This window comes from Petaurus breviceps, unplaced genomic scaffold (assembly GCF_028583685.1).
Source record: "Petaurus breviceps papuanus isolate PSGF00001 unplaced genomic scaffold, PetGlider_PUasm1.0 355, whole genome shotgun sequence".
Taxonomy (NCBI): Eukaryota; Metazoa; Chordata; class Mammalia; order Diprotodontia; family Petauridae; genus Petaurus; species Petaurus breviceps.
In genome coordinates, this window is record NW_027186289.1 from 2,367,821 (window position 1) to 2,377,491 (window position 9,671).

At 51.9% G+C, this 9,671-nt stretch overlaps 1 protein-coding gene and 1 pseudogene across 1 annotated transcript in view; both read right to left on the reverse strand.

Annotated features, from left to right (window-relative positions):
• The window catches only part of LOC138168143 (zinc finger protein 665-like), a 58,441-nt pseudogene extending 54,785 nt beyond the window's left edge, over positions 1-3,656 (reverse strand).
• LOC138168156 (zinc finger protein ZFP2-like) overlaps positions 1-9,671 on the reverse strand; it is a 283,080-nt gene that overhangs the window by 14,149 nt on the left and 259,260 nt on the right. The gene's annotated exons all lie outside the window — the stretch shown is intronic.

The following is a 9,671-nucleotide window of genomic DNA, read 5'->3' on the forward strand; positions in this document are numbered from 1 at the left end:
GGAGGAGGAAGAGATAAGATCATCTGAAATTTTCCTTAAAGTATAATACACCTATAAAGGGTTTAACATCACCAGCATCCTAAGAGGAGAACACAGGTGACATTAAAAGAGATCACATTGTAATTTAGTTTAGGAAAAAAGCAGTTCCATTTCTGACCCAAATTTCACAATACTGGGCCTGCTCCTTTGGGTCAATCTACTGCCAAAGTTTTCTTCGGCCAGTCTTTCTTCTGAGGAGCAGAAGTTTCTGGGTCCCAAAGTTGAAAGACGGGAGAATGAGAGTGGATGGACACATCAGGGAGGAGGGGCTCTCAAGGAGAACCAGTCTTTTTCCCTTTTGGCCCAGGTAGAATTTCAGCCTTGGGTGGAAGTTGCTGGGCTAGGAGCAGGTCCAGGAAGAAGAAAGGTCTGTCCCATGACCATGGCATTGCCGCTGATGGAGACCAGGCGCAGGAGTAGAGAAGAAGGCGGGGGCTCGGGGTTCTAGCCCTGATCGTTGCCCCAGGCAAAAGGGGCCTGAGGCCCAGAGAGGCCCCTGGGGCCTCTTCTCTGCACATGGCCGGCCATTCCAGGCAAGCTCTGCCTTGAACGCCTCCTGCTTGTCCCCCTGGTAGAGGAACCAGTCCTTTGAGTTGAGACAAGTGTCTCCTAGAGATCCAGGGCTGGGCTTGCAGGAGCTGGGGAGGTCTGAGCCAGGAGGTCGGGGGGGTCAGATGGCCTAGCTGTACTCTGACTGACCAGCCAAAGAACGAGAAGCAGTCTTTGATGGAGCCTTCATGCTCTGATCCTGCTTCATTCAGGCCTCTGGTGCTGACCCAGAGACCCTGCTCTCCTGACTGGGGAGACCTCCCAATGGGCCCAGCCCTCCTCCCCTGGCTGCTGCTCTCTGACCATCTTGATGCCACCTCTTCCCCATCTCTCTCTTCCTTTCCCTCTAGGAAGCACTCACACCTTTGGCATCCACATCCATTACTGAGTCTTTGACAGAGCAAGTGGGTCATGGTTTCCTAACGTGAATTTTGGAGAAAATATGCGTGACTCCACTGGGTGCTCTTATACCAATGTCCTGAATGGCCCCTTCAGCATCTCCCTTCCCCCAGTCTCTTAGAGAATACTCACAGGACTGACTCACTGCTGACTCTCTGTCTAAGGAGGCACAGAGGGCTCAGCCAATGCTGCTTAACTCCCTGCCTGAGAAAGCAGACAGTGTTTTCTTTGTGGCCATGCTAAAGACCTTTGTACCAAACCTTTCCAACTCTACCTCTAAATTCACATGTTTTTCCTTTTCCTAATAATGTGCCTTTCGTCTCTCTGTCCCCTAAACTGATCTTACCCCAAACTTCTTTGTAAGCCTGCCTACAGGACCTCAGGGATAGTGTCCAAAGGAAGGTTCCTATATAGCTCAAGAGGAGAGCCTATCTCTGTGTCCTCTGTGGAACTGAGACACACACATCCATCACCCACTCCTGGAGTGTCACACTCTTGAGTGCACTATGAACCACAGTTCACTGTCTGTGCATAAGCCGAGCTCCCTTCTTCTGGCTATCCCTGACTCTGACAATTCTCACAACAGGATTAAATGACATAATGGTTCCTGCCACATAAAAGATACCATGTGACCAGCCCCTTAACCCTTTCCAGTCTTCTTACACCTCGGTCCTCTTCTTACCTCTGACCCAGGGACACTGGCCTCCTGGCTGATCCTTGGCCAAGGTCCTCCATTCCCTGAGCCTGAGCCTTCCCAATGGATGTTCCTCCTGCTTGGAATGTCCTTCCCCTCACCTGGGCCTCCTGGCCTCCTTCTGTCTCAGGTAACATCTCACCTGAAAGCAAAGCCTGCCTCTGCCTAGCCCCTGACTCTGCCAGAGCCTTCCCTCTCCGGGTGCCTCCCATCCACACTCCAGAGAGCTTGTCTGGACACTGCTCATGACATGATCTCTCACCACAGGACTGTGAGCTCCTTGAGGGCAGGGGCTGTTATTTTTTCAACTTTCCTTTGCATCCCCAGTAGGTGAGCTCAGTGCTGGGCACAGAGGGGTCACATTCTAAATGCTTATGGACTTGACCTAAGAAATGGGAAATGAGAGGGACTCAGAGAGACCTGGGAAGGCTTGTGTGGCCTGAGGCAGGAGGACATGAGCAGAACCAGGGGGATAATTTCTGCTCTGCAGACAGCCCTGCCAAGGTCAGCCTGTGTCTGGCAGGAGGAAGCTTCCTTGGTTCTCTTGGATTCCAGGTTTGCTGATGATGGTCAGGGCTGTGGATGGACTGTACTCACCTGAGACGAGGGTCTCTGGGTGCCAGGGGCCATTCCCTCTGGTTCTGGGATCTCTCCTAGGAAAAGGCTTTGGCCTCTGGAGCTGACCTGGGGAGGGAGAAGAGTCTCAGATTGGGGGAGAAGCTGACTTTGCCTCATCTTCCCAGGGTGGATGCTGACTTGCCTGGAATGACAGAGGGTGAGCTCTCACAATGGTTACAAAGGCCCAGACCTGCCCTCAAGTGGGAGACTCCTCCTCAGGAGGAGGGCAGCAGGGAGGGTCAGGTGTGGACCTGAGCTGGGTCTGAGCAGGAATGACTTGCTGCTTCTAACTCCTTCCCTTGGACCTCATGCCCCTCCCCGTCCTCCTGCAGAGACCCTGGAGGCAGCAGGGTTTGGGATCCTAGATGGGATGAGACCAGGCAGAGCCTCAATGACCCCGGACCCAGGGCTCTGCCTCCAAATGACACTGTGGGTGGGATATGCAAGTCAGGTCACTGTGACCCAATAGTAAAACTGGGGAAGGCACCCCAGGACCTTTGGGATGTGACAGAGAGCCCGGACAAGTAGAAGGGGCAACCCCTGGAGCCAGGCCTTGGCTACTCTGTGTCTACTCTGAACAAGCCTAGAGGACAGTCACTGAGAGGTCAGAGGGCAAACATGAGGCCTAATGGAAAGGGATGTCAGCAAAAGCAGGGTGAAGTGATGGGCCTTGTTCAGACCTACCTGGCATCAGTAAGTGCAGAGCAGGCTCTGAGAAGGGAGAGAGATCTCAGCTCCAGGGAAGGCAGAGGGATCTGAGCTCCAGGGAAGGAGGCAGAGGGATCTGAGCTCCAGGGAAGGAGGCAGAGGGATCTGAACTCCAGGGAAGGCAGAGGGATCTGAACTCCAGGGAAGGCAGAGGGATCCCAGCTCCAGGGAAGGCGGAGGGATCCCAGCACCACCAGGGAAGGCAGAGGGATCTGAGCTCCAGGGAAGGAGGCAGAGGGATCTCAGCTCCAGGGAAGGCAGAGGGATCTCAGCTCCAGGGAAGGAGGCAGAGGGAGCTCAGCTCCAGGGAAGGAGGCAGAGGGAGCTCAGCTCCAGGGAAGGCAGAGGGATCTCAGCTCCAGGGAAGGCAGAGGGATCCCAGCTCCAGGGAAGGAATCAAAGGGATCTCAGCTCCAGGGAAGGCAGAGGGAACTCAGCTCCAGGGAAGGCAGAGGGATCTCAGCTCCAGGGAAGGCAGAGGGATACCAGCTCCAGGGAAGGAATCAAAGGGATCTCAGCTCCAGGGAAGGCAGAGGGAACTCAGCTCCAGGGAAGGCAGAGGGATCTCAGCTCCAGGGAAGGAGGCAGAGGGAGCTCAGCTCTAAAAGAAGTAAGAGAGATTTTGTGATCCTAGAGCCTTTCCTTCCCACAAGCCTACTCTGGGCAGGCCCTCCAATCCCAGGTGTTCCACCCTGCCCTGCCCTGCCCTCCCCACAACTGGGTGGAATGACCCCTCTTCTACCTTCCCCTCCCAGGTTTCCAAACTTCCCCTGGGAGAAAATCCCCCCAGAACATTCACCTACATGACTGATCATCTCTGAGCTCCCCTCCACCATTTTTCTACCACCTCCCTCCCTCCCTCCCTTAGCCTGCTCTGAGACTCCAAACCTCCCCAGCAGAATCTCCTGGTCTCCTGGCTCTCCCCCTGCTACACTCATGTTCTTCCCCACAAGGATATGCCCAGCCCACAGCCCTCCTGGTTCTCCCAGCCAGGCCCCTCTCCTGATTCCGTCCCCCCTCCTGATTCCGTCCCCCCAGGCCCTCTTTGTTCTCTGCAGTCACAGCCCACACCTGGCCACCCCCACTGAGCTCCCCTCCAAACTGGAGCCATTGACCCCCTTGGCCCATCTCCATTCCTGCCCTTCCACACCCCAGTCCTAACACTGAGGGGGCCTTTGCCTCTGTCTGGTTTTTATTTCCCAAGAGTTCTTCTCTCAGGGGAAGACAGCTGGATGCTGAGGAGGGGCTGAGGCCAGGACTTCAGGACCCCTGGGCTGGGGACAGATGTTACAGCTCATGTTATAAACTTTCTTTATCTACGTATGTAAACCTTCATAGCTCTAAGTCTACGGGTTTTTAATTTTTATTTATTTGTTTGAGGCAGTAAAGAGACCATTCTCTGCCATATTTCTTATCAATCACTATTGCCTCAGTCAAACTGAGACCTGTTAAAACCTCAGTTTGCAAAGGCCAAGGGCTCCCTCTGCATCCTCAACCATCTCTAAATCTCCTGATGTGGCCACTGGCCATGGGTGGTTCCACCCAGAGGAGAAAGTGAGGCTGAGACGTGGCCCAGCCCGCTTCACTTACATCCCGTTCCCCTGCCTGTCATGGCATCTCCCCCGACATCCTCTTCCAGAATGAAGGACTTACAGCAGAGGTTTGGCTGTCACCTGATTAAGTGACTGAAATCTGTCCCCAGGAGGTCCCACTCTTGCCATCCTCACCCCTCAGAGACCCAGGCTCTACTGGGAAGGGGAGAGGGGCAGGAAGTTAGGCAGGAGGCCAGAGAAGGCCTGATGTGGGACTGCTGTAAGGAGTGGGGGAGCTCAATACCTATAATGGCAAGGAAATAAGCATTTAGCGCTTCATTTCAGCTATTTAATTATTTTGCATCTTATTTCAGTTCAAGTTTCTTTGCCCTTGATTATATCAAGTCTTTGTTAAGAAACAGGACTTGTGAAACCCACAGTGGGAAGGATCTGCTAAAGACAGGAACAGGGAAGAGCTAATGACCAGATATCAGGAGAAGCCCACGCTGGGAGAGAGCAGAACTCAGAAGGGAACTCTTTTGGTGGCAGAGTTGAGAAGGAAGTGGTATCCTGGCACTCTGTTTGTCTGTCCTGTCTGTGTTGATGTTTGTGATACTTTGTAGATTATCACTCTGAAAGACTCTGTGAAGAACTTTGGGATTGATTGTGTGACTTGGGAGAAGCTTGCCGAGACCCGCCCATAGTGATGTGCCCTCATCAGGGAAGGTGCTGTGCTATATGAGAAGAGATCAGAGGAAACGAGAGCTCTGCAAATTTAAAGAATCCACCCTAAATGTTCACAGGGACTATTTGTGCCCGCCCTGTGGGAGAGCATTTCAGCCTCACGTCGGTCTGGTCACCAGTCAGATGCACTGTAACTGCACTCTAACATGGTGATGTCATTTGGGCAGTCTTGTAGAACGAAGGGCCGCAACAATCAGGAACCTGATCCTGAAGGTGTGGAAACCTCAGGAGTTGGGGCTCCTTGGTAGATGAGAGAGAGTTCAGTTTGCTGACTGGGCAAGGAGAAGGACCCTGTGATGCAGCGGATAGAAGGCTCATCTTGGAGAAGTCTGCTCCACGTCCTGACCAGGAACAAGGCAGCTGTATAGACATGGCCAAGCGTCGTCCCCATGGCAGCCCTGAATGCCTCCAACTCCCTCTAGCCCATCAGTCCACAAAACGGCTCCAGGGCTCACTGAAACCGCCGGGTTTCATTCCACCTTGCTGTTCCACAACATTCACACTCCACGATGTGTTCAGCTTTTGCCGTACTTATTGTAGTATGTCACCTCTTCCTTTCTAGGTCTTGGCCATACCCAAAGGAGCTGGTACCAATATCTCTGTGCACTTGGGTTCCTTTGCTGTTGTGAAAGGTATACGCCCTCTGGCGGTGTCACTGAGTCAATGATTTTATCATCTTGGGGGAATTTCAAAGCTTTAACAGGGAACTGATATGTCTGTTTTTCCATAATACTTCCTACAATTCTACTTTTTTTTTTTTGTTACTTGCTTGGGGGTGAACTGGAGCCTGAGAATTAAGTTAATTTGCATTTAACCAATTATTGCTTTGGACCATTTTTGTTTAGGCTTTTTTTTTTAAGCAATTGGGGTTAAGTAACTTGCTCAAGGTTACATGGCCAATTATTTCTGGGTGTGGTGCTAAGTATCTGAGCCCGGATTCAATCCCCAGGTCATCCTGACACTGGAGCTGGTGCTGTTACTCGCTGAGCCACCTGGCCGCCCCTTTTTGTTTAGGCTTTTAAAAAAGTTACATTTATTTTCTCATCCATTGATCTCCACTCTGTGTCAGGAAAAAGGAAAATTTCTTGTAACAAGTACACAATAAAGGAAAACAATTACAATATTTGTGATGCTCATTTTCTAACCACCTTTACCAAGATGAAAATCTTTCTAAAGAGTGGTGATTGGAGTCAGTAATTCTAGCTGTGGAGTTTTTCTTCACTGCCTTTGAAAAGTGCCCATCCCTAGCTCTGGGCCATGTCCACTACAGTCATCCTCTCCAGGCTTCTACACATCCTGCTGGTTGGGTGGTCACTGTCCTTGGTGCTGAAGAGGACCAGAGTGACATCTGTATGCTAGAGTCAAATTTCAATGTGACTGATTAGACCGACAGAGCGGCATGAATAGACCCTGTGAACATTTGGGCTGGATGCTCTAAATTTGTGCGTCCTGCATTTCCTCTCAGGTGTCTCAATTCTTTTTGCTCACAGAGCACGGCACCCTCTCTGATGTGGGCTCGCCAAGCTGAGCAATCTTATGCCAGTGTCTCCCATGTCACACAATCAATTCCAAAGTAGTGCAGAGAGACCTTGAGAGTGTCCTATGGCTTCTTCTGATCACCACGTGAATGCTTGCCCTGTGTGAGTTCCTATAAAATAGTATTCTTGGCAAGTGTACATTTAGCATTCAAACAACGTGGCCAGCCCATAGGAAATGTACTCTCTGAAGCAGAGTCTGAATGCCTGGCAATTTAGTTCAAGCAAGAACCTTAGTGTCTGGTACCTTATTTTGCCAGGAGACCTTCAGAATCTTCCTAAGACAATTCAGATTTGACACTTCCTATCTGCATGACTCTGAACAAGACACCTGACCAGTTTGTCTCACTCTCCTCAATTACAAAGTGGGGAGAAGAATGGCACCACCCAGCAAAGGCTGCTCTCAGGATTCCATTGGTCAAGTGCTTGGCAGTACCAGGTACATGATTGTGATATAAATGCAAGCTTTTATCGCTTTTATTTCTCTCCAGCAGGGTCTTAGGACCTCTGGGTTGAGGAATTCCTCAACACTAACCTCATCTTGCTTAAGGCAAGACACTGTTTCTCCTCTGCACCCCAGTGCAGTGTTTGGAAACTACCGATGAGGAAACTGAGGCTAAGGGATCAAATGATGTGATTGAGCTGATGGGCATCTGAGGCAGAGTTGGAACTCTGTATACATGTATCTGCTAGCTTTAAGAGAATGAAACCATATCTATTTATATAACACCTAGCCTGTTTGCCTCTTTGAACCAAACTCTCTGGTCAACAGCACTTATGGGTCCCTTGGTTATCAGTCCAATAGGGAGGAGAACCAGGGCAGGAGGGAATCTCCAAGGACAAGTGTTTATCCAACAGGTAGTGATGGTTGACATTGCTACACATGGGGCAGCTTAGTGGTACAGAGAACAGTCCTGGAGTCAGGAGGACCTGAGTTCAAATCCAGCCTCAGACACTTGACAGAAAACTAGCCTTGTGACCTTGGGCAAGTCACTTAACCCCAACTGCCCTACCTTCCCCCCTCCAAAAAGCAAGGAAAAAAAAAGAATTTCTACATAGAAGTCAGGAAAGAGCCAATGAAGGGGCTGTGCTGGGGCTAGGCCCTAGCCTAAGGTGTTTGGAAACAATGTTTGGAAACATTGCTTTCAGCTAACTGAAAGATTTGCAGAAGATTCAGAAGGGAGCAGAGAGTGGAAAAAGAAGAGATCATCCAGTACAGGGAGCTTGTTCTAGGAAATTACCTGTGAAAAGGAGGAAAGAGGATTGCTTAGGCATGAAAAGGTGGGGGAGAGCTGGGCATTTCAGATTCTGACTTCGCAGTTCAGGGGACTGAGCACAGAAGGGAAGTCCCTGTTCAGTCATTGTCACTCAGGGCCCACTCTGACTGGTCCCATATGGAGGTTTCTCCACAAAGGGGTGATGTGTTTGCCATTTCCTCCTCCAGTTTGTTTTACAAATGAAGAAACCAAGGGAAAGGGGCTTAAGTGACTATTCATAGAGCAAGATGTCTGAGGCCTGATTTGACCATTGGGAAAAGGGGCCTTCTAGTCTCTATGCCTGCTGCCTACCTGCCCTGCACATATGAAGACCTGAGTTCAAATTCCACCAAGACACTGTCATGTTCACTCTGGGTAAGTGCCTTGACACTCTCTGTCATCACATGGCCTTTGTCCCAAAAACCAAGGCTTTTAGAAACCCTATGCCCACCATATCATGTAATCCCACCAATTGGAAATGAGGCCATAAGCCTGGACACACCTGAGGCGCAGAGCTCTTTATTCTTCCAGGCCCAGGCTCCACTCACACCCTGCCCCAGACAAACAGAAAACCACCCCCAGGCTCTGGCCTCTTCCCCTCAGCCTCAGCATCCTTGAGGATGGGGCTCAAGCCCTCCCTTCGGCAGGCCTGCCCTGTTCCATCCCTAGCTGCTAGGGCTTCCTCTCAGACCTTCCCTTCCACAGGTCCCTTCTCCTACAAATTTGTGCGGAGGACATTCACGGGTCATGTCGGCAGACTCCAGACCCAGCTGACAAGACCACCTTCACAAGTCACAGAGAAGAAATGAATGCACTGGAGGATTTCCAGGGGCCAGGGCCAGGGACTCACCTCCCAGGGGACAGGGCCCTGCAGCCCCAGAGATCTCGCCAGGGCTCACAGGTGTGTGGTCAGCCCAGTAGAGTATGACCTCCTGGAGGCCGGGACTGTTTCTGTGTTGGTCTCGGGTACTGGGCAGTGACAGGACTGTGGAAGGAGGGGTCGACGAATGGGCACAAACCGGCCAGAAAAGGAGAAGCTCGGAGCTGGGTAAGAGGAAGAGGGTGGGGGACCCCAGCATTTCTGAAGTCTCTGAACCTCATTTCCCATCAGCTCCCCCAACAAGGGCTGTAAAACAAAAGTGGGGAGCCCTTTGTGGTTCTGGAAGGAAAGCCCGCAGGGGTCTGGGCTTCCTGGCACAGCTGGGCTGCAGGTGGGGAGCGGTCTGCAAGGGCTGCCTGGGTCATCCACCAAGAAGGGGAGAGGGGAAGGTGGGATTGCAGAGGCCAGGCCTTGGGGGGGCGGGATGGGGGGACTGGTGCAGGAAGGGTCAGAGGGGGAGGGGCCAGAGCTTCAGGAAGGGGATCCCGCAGGCAGAGCTGGCTCTGGTCCCTGCACCCCTGAGAGGCTGGGGGGTAGGAGGGGCTGGACGAGCCATCATTCACGCACCTTCATGCATTCGTTCCTTCATTCATTCCTCCATACATTTACATTCCTTCCTTCATGTGCTGGTGGGGGGGGGGGGGGGGGGGGGGGGGTGAAGAGGAAGGGGAGCCAGGCTGGGCTGGGCAGAAAAGGGGCCGCCCCGAGCGCGGGCTG